The following is a 13387-nucleotide window of genomic DNA, read 5'->3' on the forward strand; positions in this document are numbered from 1 at the left end:
ATTGCTTTGAAGGAGGTGAAGAGGATATTTCTTTCTGCTGGGAGGTGTTGCTGGATTGGGCCTCCTATGGTTGTAACACTCTCAAAACTTTACTTCTTCCATTAATAAATCATTTGAGGTTCTTCTATATGCATGTGTCTTTGTGGCATATTGATGCTTGTATATTTGATTTATTCTAATCCTTGAATCAATTATGGATGTATGCTTCTTGTAGTTTCCTTTTCTTGTGCTTTTGCAGGATCTTAATGTAGCTGGGCCAGTGAAAGAGCAAGGAGTTGGGAGCAAGCAGCAAAGAGAGAAGATTGGATCAACCATTAGCGGAAGATAACGGTTAGTGGATCTCTTTCTCCTCTCTCTTACATCTCATAAAGAAGTAATCTTGAATAGCTTTGCATTCGGTTGTTGGTGAGGTACTATCACCCTTAGAGTGGGATAGGGTCATTCCGTATTGGATACTTTTCCCAACAACAATATCTTTTGTGTAGTTTCCCTCTCTTGTGATCTTGCAGGAACTGGGTGAAGCTGGACCAGTGAAAGAGCAGGTAGTGGGAAGCAAACGAAAGAGAGAGTGATTGGATCGACAAACTAGCGGAAGACACCGGTTAGTTACATCCTTCTTTCTCTATTTGCATCTCATAAAGAAGAATACTCAGATAGCTTTCCTTGTTTGTTGCTAAGGCACTATCACCTCTTAGAGTGGGATAGGGGCATTCCGAATTGGATACTTTTCCCAACAACACTTGGTCCCTCATGAGCCACATGCCCTGGTTAAGCAGTTGGCATACTTTGACAACTCGATACAGTTGGATCCTTTGTTTTTGGGTGTTATTGATGTGCGTGTCCATGATCCAATCAGTTGTGGCTTGTTCCATGCAATTTGGATTTAGCTTTGTAGGTGTGAGTTGTTCTGCAATGTTTGATGTGTCTATAACAGTGGGAAGTATGGTCAAAGGTAGTCCACATTGAACATTGGGTGGAGGCCAAGGAATGGGGGAATGTTGAGCTCAAATTCATTGTCTCCCACTGCCTTATTAATGGAGTAAGGTACATATCAGAGTGGTCTGAGTTTCTGATAGGCTCTGGTAAGGCATTCCTTTTGCAAATGAAACCAGACTTTGTTTCCCACCTAAAACTTGTGTGGAACCTAATGTTGATCACGTCACTTCTTGTACTTGGAATTTTATTTCTCTAGAATATTGTGGACCTACTGGTAGATATGTTGTATGTGCTCAATGAAGTTGTTTGCATTATTGGTTTTGGATTGGACATGAGCTGAATCTACATGAGTAATTGAAAATGACATGACCACATCAATGGGACATAGTGGTTGGAATCCCAAGCCCACCTCAAAAGGGTTGTGGCTAGTCGAGCTGTGGAGAGCTTGGTTATCGTTGTGCTGGACATAGAGGAGGCTCTCACCTCATGTGCATCGATGCGTTGAGTTGTACATGTGCATAATGTGTACGACCATCCTTTTCACAACCTCTGTCTGGCCATCAGTTTGGTGATGGAAAGCTATGGACTTAGTGATCTTGGTGTCCGACATCGGCTACAGACTGGACCAAAATGTATTGAGAAACCTCTTGTTCCAATCTGAGATGATAGACTATGGGATCCCAAAGTGTACCCACACACATTCAAAGAAGAGTTTAGCAGTGGCTTCCACTGTGATATTCTTCTTGTAGGTTGTCGTAATGGCCATATTCGAGAATCTGTCAATGACTACAAAAGCACACTCATTTCCATGCTTAGTAGAAGGCCCAACATGTAATCCATTGAGATGGATTTGCAAAATCGACTAGAGGTAGGAAGTGGAGTATAGAGGCATTACTTTTTGATGGTTGGTTTGGCAATGGTGCAAGCAGTGCAGGATTTGATGTACTTCCTGACATTCTGTTGAAGTTTCTGCCAATAGAAATACTTCTGCAGTATTTCCACCATTTTCTCGACCCCGAATGTAGTGTGCTTCCTAAAACATATTGGCACGCTCTCATGAAGGAACACAAACGTGTCCCAGGTGGCATAATAAGGCATCATATAGGTGAAAATATAAAACCTGTTGACTCTCCAAGAGCGTCTGGTATGTGTGGCTGAATTATGGGTCACTTTTGTAGATAAGTGGCCAATCAGAAGTCTCATGCCCACAACAGTTTACCACGGTGATTAACGCCATGATCAGTTGTCAGTTGAGGAAATATGAAACATTATTGATGTTTCCCTTCTTATACTTGATATTTAAATGGAATTTTTGCAGCTATGTGGACCACTTCTGATGGCGATCATGCTGCAACTTTCCTTCTGTATGTACGAACTACAAGTGTTGGTGGTTTGTGTGGATGACCGTTTCCTTCCCAAAAATGTAATTCTTCCATTTTCGGTAGGCCTGCACAATGGAAAACATCTATTGGTCATAAGTGGGATACTTTGAGCCTGTGTCTGAAATTGCCTCACTGTGATATTCCACTGGATGCCCATGTTGAATAAGAACTACCCCAATAGCATAGTCAGAGGCATCTGTCTTGATCTCAAATTGTTGTTGCAAGTTTGGTAATTTGAGGATTGGTGTTGAGCGAAGGTGATATTTCAACTCTATGAATGCTTTCTATTGACATTTAGACCAAAATAATTTTTCTTTTGCTCCTCCCTTGGTGACTTGACGAAAGGCCCAAGTGATATGAGAGAATCCCAACACGAACCTGCAATAGAAATTGGCAAGACCTAGAAAGCTACAGAGCTCTATAAAAGTGGTTGGAGTTGGCCAATCCTAAATGACTTGGATCTTGGCTAGATCCACATGTACCTCGTTCATCAATAATGTATCCCAAGTACTAAACTTGGGTCATGCCAAAAGTGCATTTCTCGAAATTGGAACATAGCTTGAGTTGCAGCACTATTTGGAGAACCTGTCAGATGCGGTGGAGGTACTCTTCCCAACTCTTGCTGAAGAGCAAGATGTCATCCAAGTATACCACTAGAATTGAGTTTGTGAATGGCTGCAAAGTATCATCCATCATCATCATGAAGGTTGTAGGAGCATTTTTCAACTTGAAAGGCATAACCAACCATTCAAAAATGCCCTCCTTGGCTTTGAAGGTAGTCTTCCACACATCAGAGGGTTTGATCGGTACTTGGTGATATCCTGACTTCAAGTCAATCTTTTTGAATTATTTATTCCCATTCAGTTGGTCCAAAAGGTCATCAATTCGTGGGATTAGGTACCCATTTTGGATAGTGATCTTGTTCAGCACCTAATAGTCAATACTGAATCTCCAAGTCCCATCCTTCTTCTGTACCAACATGATCGGGCTCCCACAGGGCAATGAACTTGACCGAATGTGACCTTTTTGAAGAATCTCCTTTATCTTCCTCTTGATTTCTTCATTCTCTTGTATGGAGTGCCAATAGATTGGTCCACTGGGCAGCAGCGCACCTGGGGCCAGATGGATGGAGTGTTTGACCTCACAGTGTAGAGGCACCCCTGTGGGGGAGGTGAAGATGCCCTCGTACTCCTCCACAACCTTGTCCAACTATTGTTTTCATGTGGAGGGGCCCTATTTGGTGGTCATGGCCACCGTCTTCTTCTTTCCCTAATAGTGTATCATCAAGAAAACAAATTTCCCAGTTTTGGAAATGAGTTGATTACATTGTTTTGCAGTAACTAAATAGATGGTGGTATGCAATGCTACCTTCGGTATCATGTACAGATTATTTCCTGAAGTAATAATAACAATACGAGGCCTTGACTCATACACAAAATGTCACCTAAATAAATATGGTTGGCCTAATAACACATCAAAAACATCAAGGGGAGCAATGTCACATAATACCTCATCCGTGAAGGGCTTGATGTTGTATAGAGGGCAACATTGTTGGATCATGTGAAGAAGATGCCTTCCTTGGTGAAGTCATCCAATGGTGTATGGTTATGGATGTGATGTGGTTGATAAGCCCATCTGCTTCATGACCTCTACCAAAATGAGGTTCTTTTGGCTCCCGCTATCGACAATGAATTGTAGCGGGGAACCTTTCATCCACATCTTGGAGTGGAAGAGGTGCTCATCCTCCTCTGTATGTCCGACTTCCTCCTTCTATATCTTCATGGTGACAATGGTGGCACTGGGCTCCGCATCGATAATATAATTCCCTTTGTCATTCCCCTTGTTATTTTTTTACTTAGAGTCGAAACATGCATCTGATTCTGAAGCCTTTAGCTTGGCCACCAATGACTGCTTGTGTTGTGGGGAAAAGTATCCGACTCGGATGACCCTATCCCTACTCTAAGGGTGACAGTCCTTAGCAACAACTGAAAGTAAAGCTTCGATATTTTCCTTTATGAAAGTACAGAGAGGGAAGAAAAGATTAACCAACCTGGTGTCTTTCGCTTTTGTCGATCCTTATCCTCTCTCTTTTGTCTCTTGTTCCCAGCTCCTTGCTCCCTTTGCCGGTCCAGCTACACACAGATCCTGCACAAAACAAGAGAGGAAACTACAAGAAACATGTACTCATAACTGATGCATGGATTAGAGTGAATCAGATATACAAGTAAATACAATTCATCAATGCAATACGAGTATATAGAAGAACATTCAAAGCTTTATTGATAGAAGTAACAGGGTTCTGAGAAGGTTACAACCATTAATGGCTCCAATCCAGCAGCACCTCCCCAGCAGCAAGAAGTCTCCTCTTCACCTCTATATAAGAAATCACCCAATAGCTCTGACTGTAAACCACCAGCACTTCCTTGCTTTACACAAAATTCCAGCCTCCTTAGACCTCATAGAAGAGCTCTATATATAGGATAGAAGAAGAAAGGATGAGTCAGCTTGAGACTGACATAAAGCTGCCTTGTGTCCTCTCTCTCTTCAGTTAAACTTCAGTTCTTGAGTCCACTTGGAGATCCTTGCTTACACATGGAGATCAAGTACCTCTTACTCATCACAGGGCGAATCTCATGAACCAAGTGTCAGTTTGGAAGCTTCCTGGGCAATTGACACCTTGCAGAATGACTATGCCACTTGGCCAATCTCGCCCAGTGCAGGTAGCCTTCATTAGATTTGACTTTCAGCGCAGGTACAAGGAGGAGCAGTTGCATTCCAGCGCAGATGCTCAGTGGAGCAGCTGACATGATCCAAAAAAAACCTGTTTTTGAGTGTTTTCAGGTGGAGAACTGATTGGAAGTGCTGTGGTTTGATGACCTTGTTCTTTTAGGGGTAAGAACAACATGTTTAGGGACTGAGGATCCCTGTAATTATTGACATTTCATGCTCCATGTCGCGAGGCACAAAAATGTCTATAACAGTTGCCCCCTAAAGTATGAGGCCGTTTATCGGGTGAAATGCTTTATCTAGAGGGTCTGAAGTTCATTCTAGTGCTGAGGAGGCGCCCTGTAATACAATACAATACAATACGTTATTTTTCATTATGTTTTCATGATCTAGCTGAGGCGGGCATTCCCATGCTCAACTTTATAAATACATTTTGGTACATATAACAGACGATCGTCTGATGGTAGACTGATAATTTTCTGCTGAAATTATCATCCTTTGAATAGGATGATCATCTGCTGTAATGATGTACATGCCAAATGCTTTTATATTTCCCGAATATATATCGCAGCCCGGATGGATGAAACTAGATCCGGGGTCTTCAAACTCATTCGATCTTCACTCTAAGTACAAGTCGATCCATGTGAGAATTGCGCTGAAGTCGAACATGGAAAGACATCGCTTGATTACCGGCCAATAATGAAAACCGTTAACAAGTGCGAGAGGAATCACCGATAATGATAATGATCCTCAAGGTACTGCAGTACAATTCACGTGGCGTGAATAAAGGACTTGGCGTCGAACGCCACGCAAAATCTTCTGGTCGAAGGTCATTGAGGTATACCTGTCGCCGGAAGTGAGAAACTTGCCATTGAGGTATGCAAGCTTCAAAGTACTGATGGGGTTGTTCCTAGATCAACTTCTTGGATAATGAGCTGAAGTCGACAAGAAGCGATCCGTCAAAGGAGGGCCTTAATGAATCCCACATCAATGACACGGAACAGAGCTAATGATTTTAGTGGAGGTGAAAACAAATTGTGACATATGATTCAGGGTGGCGATCATGAATGGATGAAGGATAATGTATGGCAGTGGATGGGACACGGTTGACACTTTCAGAAAGACCCCTCTTGAACATATAACGACACTGATGCGATGGATCGGTAGCATTACCCCAAATGTGGATGGTTTGGCGAGGACCATGGTGATGAGACCGGTGAATGAAACAACCCAACCCGATGTGGTACGGAGGAAAAGTGTCATGTTCAAGAGTGACTTGCTACCATTAAACTTTGATGTTCTCCCAATTTTTTCCCCAGTCATTTCTGACCAGTACCTCTTTATTTTTATCAAGCTTGAGGAGGATAACATATGCTTGTTCTATAACCTGCCCTTCGGGCAAGCCCATCGCTATGATTTAACGAGCCTAGCGATAGGGAAACTCGTTCTCATCTAAAGACAAGTTTGTCGCTATTTAATGAATTTAACGAGTCTAACGACAAGGATAACTCGGTCCTTTTCATTTTTAGAGAGTCTGAAAAGGTACAGAAAGTTAACTCCATAATTCCTTTTTCGTCAGTTAATCCCTTAAGTCCGAAAAAGTATAAAACAATACAGAAGGGATGACTGTTCGGTACTTTTAACGAGCCGAACAAAGCAAGCGCTCGATCTTTTTGTGCAATAATCCCTCAGGTCCAAAAAGATTAAAATCTAGAGGAGGGATAGCGTTCCGGTCGTTTAACGAGCTGGAAGGCCAAAACTTGGCAAACTTTTCATATTTTACGAGTCAGTGAAAAGAGCTCAAAGAAGACTCGTCTTTTGAGGAACGAGTGATAAACAGGGATAGCAGCATATTCCAGGTACAGGTTGGAATTTTCCAATCACGGTAGTGTCACAAGGATGGCTAGGTGAAATCACTCTTCGCAGCTGTTTCTCAAAAGAGGTAAACACACAAATGGAGGTGAATGATCGGCCAAATGAATAGTGGAGGTGACAAAACACGACCAAGGCTTTTATGGCTGATGAATTTACGATCTCAAAAGGTTATTTACCGGTTCGTTTTTTAATGAGCTTGAACCCTGGTGGAAACTTTTGCTCACACTTTTCTATTTTTTAACGAGCATAAATTCCGTGGTAAAACTGCTCGATCTTGCGTTTATTTTTTAACGAGCATGAACTATATGCTAAAATTGCTCAATTATACCAGTCATAATATGAACGCCTCCTGTGAGATAACTATTTTTTAAGGAGCTTTATCTCACGAAGCTATGCTCCAATTTTGGCAAATTTTACCTTTGCCCCACAGGCTTTCTTCATGTAAGGTCGGAAACGGCTAATCCTACGAGTTTAAAGGGTTAGACCTACAGGTTTAAAGGGAGGACCTAAAAATTTAAAAAATAAATAGTCGTCCCTTGCTTACATTCCAAAAGTTTGCATGCCCCCAGGTATAGGATAGAATTTCGAGGCTGCCCCTTTCTCAATGAGGTTTGCCTCTTTCTTATTATCCGAAGAGGGTTCTATTTGCTGCCGCAAATCAATCTCTTTCTTCGGCGATGTATATCATTGGGTTGTCCAAAGATGGTTACCCTCTGTCACAACAATATAGTCCCCTTCTTTGGAGGCTGCCCCTGCTTATCCTTCAAAACATATGTTTTAATGGGCGAGGCTTGAATTCAAAGATAGTTACTACTTGTTGCAATAAGGGAATTCCTACTTGGGCATTGCCCACTTTTTTAGACAAAGGTGAATGACTCTTTTGCCAAACACATAACTTTAACAAAAGAATACTATTCCAGAACAACCCCACTTCCTTCCACGGACGGGGTACGGACTAGTCATATTCTTCTGCGGAAATTATTCCTTATACCCGGGGTTTCTTCTGCCCGAAGCAGACCAGGGTGCATGCCCCCTGGGTCCTAGTCTTTCTTTCCGAATCACTCACACTCATCGGGAAGGAGGACTGGGGGTGGAGGCGTATCTCGAGTGAACAGACCATTTAGGATTGGTATTTGACTATTTGCTATGCGAGATCCCGGAAATGAAAGTTGGTCTACGAGCTTGACCATCCTTCCTTCGTGTTGAAAACACATTACTCTAAAGAGTGAGGAGACTATCGCTCCCATGCAATAAATATAGTCGCATCCGAGGAGTAGGTTATAATCCAAGGGTCCTTGGACGACCAACACGTTCATATTAACGGTCTTCCCTTTCAATGTAACAGGTACATTGGGGAGGATTCCTAATGGTCGACTGGTTCCTTTATCAAAACCTGAGAGATTTCTTAACTCAGGTAAAAGCGTCGGGGAACCCAGTGCTTTCCAAGCAATAGAGGAAAGGATACTCACAGACGCCCCTTCATCAATGATAGTACCAGACATAATCATTCTATAGATCTGGACAATGATTCTGAATGGTATACTGGCTGGTAACCGGGGTCTGCCTAGTTGATTCCAATCAAAGGATACAACCAGGTTGCTTGGTGGTGGGACCGAATATACGGCCGGGTATGACCCTGATGATGTTCCTTCCTGCGATAAAGGAATGGGTGCACTGCCCTGACGCTCATCAGAGTCGGTGCTAATGAAAAGAACCTGGATGGTTTTATCCTTATTCTCTTCAGTGAGGGTGTCGCATGAAGATGACTCTTCGGCGACAGTGTCATTTGAAGATGGGCCTTCAATGACGGAGTCATTGGATGATGAAACCTCTGAAGGCAGAACCGGGTCAACTGCCGTTTTGACCTTTAGACTTTCGTCTGGTCTGGGTTCAGTAGGTTCATTCTCAATGACCGACACTTCAGCTGACCACTTGAGCGGGTCAACTGGATTTTCATCTATCGAGGGATTAGGCGCGAGTTTTTGGTATCCAGGAGGAAGTCGCAACGGTGAAACCGGGCGATCTTCCAAAACTCTCTTTGCCTCATCTAAGAATGGACATTTGTGGATGGCATGCTTGCCTTCACACAATAGACAGGGTGATCTTGGTCCCCTTCTTCATCCTTCACTCTCGCTAGTTGACAGACTGCAATCAACATGACTACCAGAGGTTGATGCTACCGGATTGTGCAACCTTGGGGACCAGTCCCTTAGTATCCGGGGAATACAAGGACAATCACGATGAAAGTGGATCCCTTTGAAAATGACACATGGCGATTTAGGCCCGGTCGGTGCAGTGTGTGGGTTTTTGTCAGCTTTCTTCTGCTTGCCCCCAGTCGCCTTTGCCATAGGCTCCTTCTGCTTCTTTTCTTTCTTCTTCTTTTCCTTCTTCTCCTTGGGAGGCTGACTTTTGCCAGCTCTACCTCGCGAAGATGAAGGATCAGAGGAAGTATCGTAAGAAGTGGAAGGCTGGTGGGTAGTTCTAGATTGTTCTGACTGTTGATTCGACTGCTCAGGATTAGTGGCGATCTGGACTACATTAGTTGAAAAGAGCCATACAGGGAGGCCAATTGTCAATCCTGGAAGTGACAATGTTGCCATATGAGGTGCACCAACATATCCCCAAGAGGAGAAGGGATTTGGACTTCCGCCAAGGTTACTTCCTTGGTTGGTGGGCTCCATACTTTTCAACTGAAAGATCAACGTGGGAATAAAAGGTGATTATGTTCCGCTTAAAATAAATTTTATTAACGACGCTTTTAGACACAAACTTGCTTTTTCATGTTTTAAGAGTCGAGAAAAAGCTAAAGATGACTCTAGTCGCCTTCGATGTATTAATGAGCCCGAAGTGACAAATGCTCGGTTGGACTTTTTCAGTTATAGAGTTTGAAAAAGGCCAAAAGAAACTGCTCTGGAGATCTAGGCAGAGGGTGTGCCAAACCTTTCGCGAAACCACAGAATATGTTTTACGGTACGGGTGGTCGATCTTCGTGAATGCTGTGTTCACTGCATCGCGATCAGTAGGGCGGCCGACACGGCTTCCTAAGGATAAAGGATAATTGCCTATAGGGGTCTCCCAATATACGCGACGGTACGCGGGAGCACAAGTCCGTGTTAGTGCCACCGACTCTCAGGAGGAATCACCCACCTTCGTAGAGATCGACAGTCACTATGTTTAACGACGCCGGAACACGTCTCTACCTAGACCTCTAGATGTTTGTGTTATATTACAAAACGTTGTTATGTAAATTGGGTTTATTTTAATGTTGATCTTTCTTAACAGTTTGCCTTTTAGGATCGCCACGAGATGTATATATACAACTTCCTATATGCAATCTAAGATGAGAAGCAAATCTTTTCAATCTTTCAACTTTGAAAACCTTAATCTACTGAGGGAAAAGAAAGACACAACTTTTCTCACAGATCATAGAACACACACTAAAATGAAAATTTTTCCTAAATCGTCAAGCACACAGTCAAATGAAAAATGCACAATGCATGTATTTCTTTTCGTTATCCTTAATGTTGATGTAAGACAGAAAGGAAACTGTTGTATAATTTTGAATCTAATTTCAAGCAGAAATAAACAAGCTTGTCCACAATCAAAAAGACACCTTATGATCGACTTGTTTAGACACTGGAAATGTATAGATTCAAACCATAAAATGAAAAACAAACAAACTCAAACAGCCATGAACAGTAATAAAACTAGCTCTTAAGATCACACAGACACTTTTACAGTTCAGGATCTAAGAGGCCACAGCTATACTGGTTCGCTTTTCACAATGGGAAACTGTAACTGAAACAAGAAATACTGAAAGAACATTCACAGTTTCATCACACAACTGAGGCGGAATAATGTCAAGGAAAGTGGTTTACAGCAAGTACAATGACCAGCAAGCAACAGCAAAAAATCAGTGAAAACAGGGCTAAGACACAATGGGAAACCTCAGCAAGACACTGGTTAACTGGTCCAGCGCAGGCTCTGGTCTGTCAGATTGACTTTCAGCGCAGTTCCCAAAGGGAGTACCTGCGCTACAATGCAGACTGCCTGTGGACAGCCTGCACTGAGACATGAGAGTTGCGTTTACAAGGAATTCCGGGTCATAAAAACCTCAAAAATGCACTGTTTTTGCTGAAATAAAAAGCTATAGGTCAAGTACAGGCTAAGGGATGATCAAGAGGATGAAAAGCTATCACAAAGAGTACAAGAGTCTTTTGTAGATCAGCTCTTCAAATCTTGAATCTGCTCAGTAAATGAGCAAGAGTAGCAGTCCCTCTACTTCGCTTTTGATATAGTCAAAAGCTTTTCGATTTGGTACTCTTTTCTTCAAGAAATGAATAGCAAAGATACTACAAACACCAACAAGATACTAGGCTCCCCAGTGGAGTCGCCAGTTTGTTGTGGGGAAAAGTATCCGACTTGGATGACCCTATCCCTACTCTAAGGGTGACAGTCCTTAGCAACAACTGAAAGTAAAGCTTCGATATTTTCCTTTATGAAAGTACAGAGAGGGAAGAAAAGATTAACCAACCTGGTGTCTTTCGCTTTTGTCGATCCTTATCCTCTCTCTTTTGTCTCTTGTTCCCAGCTCCTTGCTCCCTTTGCCGGTCCAGCTACACACAGATCCTGCACAAAACAAGAGAGGAAACTACAAGAAACATGTACTCATAACTGATGCATGGATTAGAGTGAATCAGATATACAAGTAAATACAATTCATCAATGCAATACGAGTATATAGAAGAACATTCAAAGCTTTATTGATAGAAGTAACAGGGTTCTGAGAAAGTTACAACCATTAATGGCTCCAATCCAGCAGCACCTCCCCAGCAGCAAGAAGTCTCCTCTTCACCTCTATATAAGCAATCACCCAATAGCTCTGACTGTAAACCACCAGCACTTCCTTGCTTTACACAAAATTCCAGCCTCCTTAGACCTCATAGAAGAGCTCTATATATAGGATAGAAGAAGAAAGGATGAGTCAGCTTGAGACTGACATAAAGCTGCCTTGTGTCCTCTCTCTCTTCAGTTAAACTTCAGTTCTTGAGTCCACTTGGAGATCCTTGCTTACACATGGAGATCAAGTACCTCTTACTCATCACAGGGCGAATCTCATGAACCAAGTGTCAGTTTGGAAGCTTCCTGGGCAATTGACACCTTGCAGAATGGCTGTGCCACTTGGCCAATCTCGCCCAGCGCGGGTAGCCTTCATTAGATTTGACTTTCAGCGCAGGTACAAGGAGGAGCAGTTGCATTCCAGCGCAGATGCTTAGTGGAGCAGCTGACATGATCCAAAAAAAACCTGTTTTTGAGTGTTTTCAGGTGGAGAACTGATTGGAAGTGCTGTGGTTTGATGACCTTGTTCTTTTAGGGGTAAGAACAACATGTTTAGGGACTGAGGATCCCTGTAATTATTGACATTTCATGCTCCATTTTGTGAGGCACAAAAATGTCTATAACAGCTTGGTCCAACACTCACTTGTGCTATGAGTGGAGCTCTTATGGAACTCACACCACTTTCCCATGTCCTTCTTGGGCTTCAAGGTGATGTTCTTTGGTTGTGGCTTTGGTGGGTCTTGGGAAAGCCCGCCTTGGCTTTGTCCATTTTACTGTGGTTTTCAGGGTACCATTCCTTTGCTTTGGATTTGTAGATCCAAGGTCTAACTTCTTCTGTTTAAACATTTTCTCGATAGTGACGGCATATCGGTATGCCATGTAGAGCGAGGAGATGGTTAGGAACTCCATCTTGTCCTAGATGTACCTATGTAGGCAGCCATGGTACTTGTGAACCAAATGGTTCTCATAATCCTTGATACAAAACTTTGTGCGAAGGGTATGAAAAACCTTGGTAAACTCTGGTACATCTCGGTCCTTTCGCTGTCGCAACTTTTTCCACTTTATGTATTTATCCTTATAGTTCCTGACAGGGTAGTACTTCTCCTTGATTGAATCCTGGAACGAGTTCCAAGTGAGTGAGACTGAAAATAGTGAGTTCGTACTTTCCTCCTTCTTTTCACATTAGGTTCCCCACCAGTGCTTCACATCGAGGGCTTCTTTGAGAAGTGAAAAAGTGATATTTTCCTCATTGGAAAATCATGAAAGGAAAAATATCCTTCTATCATATTCAACAATTTATCTACAACGTCTACATCTATCTAACCATCAAACATGGGAATGTAAAAGTTAACTTGTACCTTAAAGGGTGTGGCACTTCCAAAGTAGCTACTGAACGTGTGCGTCACCCTTGGGTAGTTGCCAAAAAAATTGTCGATCATCACGTTCCTTTGTCGCTCAAGGGCTTCTTCGAGCAATATTTTGATATGATCTCTTTCCCCCTCATCCTTCCTTTCATCCACCATGGGAGGTCGTCAGGATTTGCAAGGTTGGTCTTGCAAAGGTTCGGCCAGTTCAAGCCCTAACTCCTTATATATTGACCTCATTGGGGACATGAAAAGAAAAACAGA

Source organism: Pinus tabuliformis, chromosome 9 (assembly GCF_031772625.1).
Source record: "Pinus tabuliformis cultivar Carrire ecotype Pingquan chromosome 9, CPIR1, whole genome shotgun sequence".
Lineage (NCBI taxonomy): Eukaryota > Viridiplantae > Streptophyta > Pinopsida > Pinales > Pinaceae > Pinus > Pinus tabuliformis.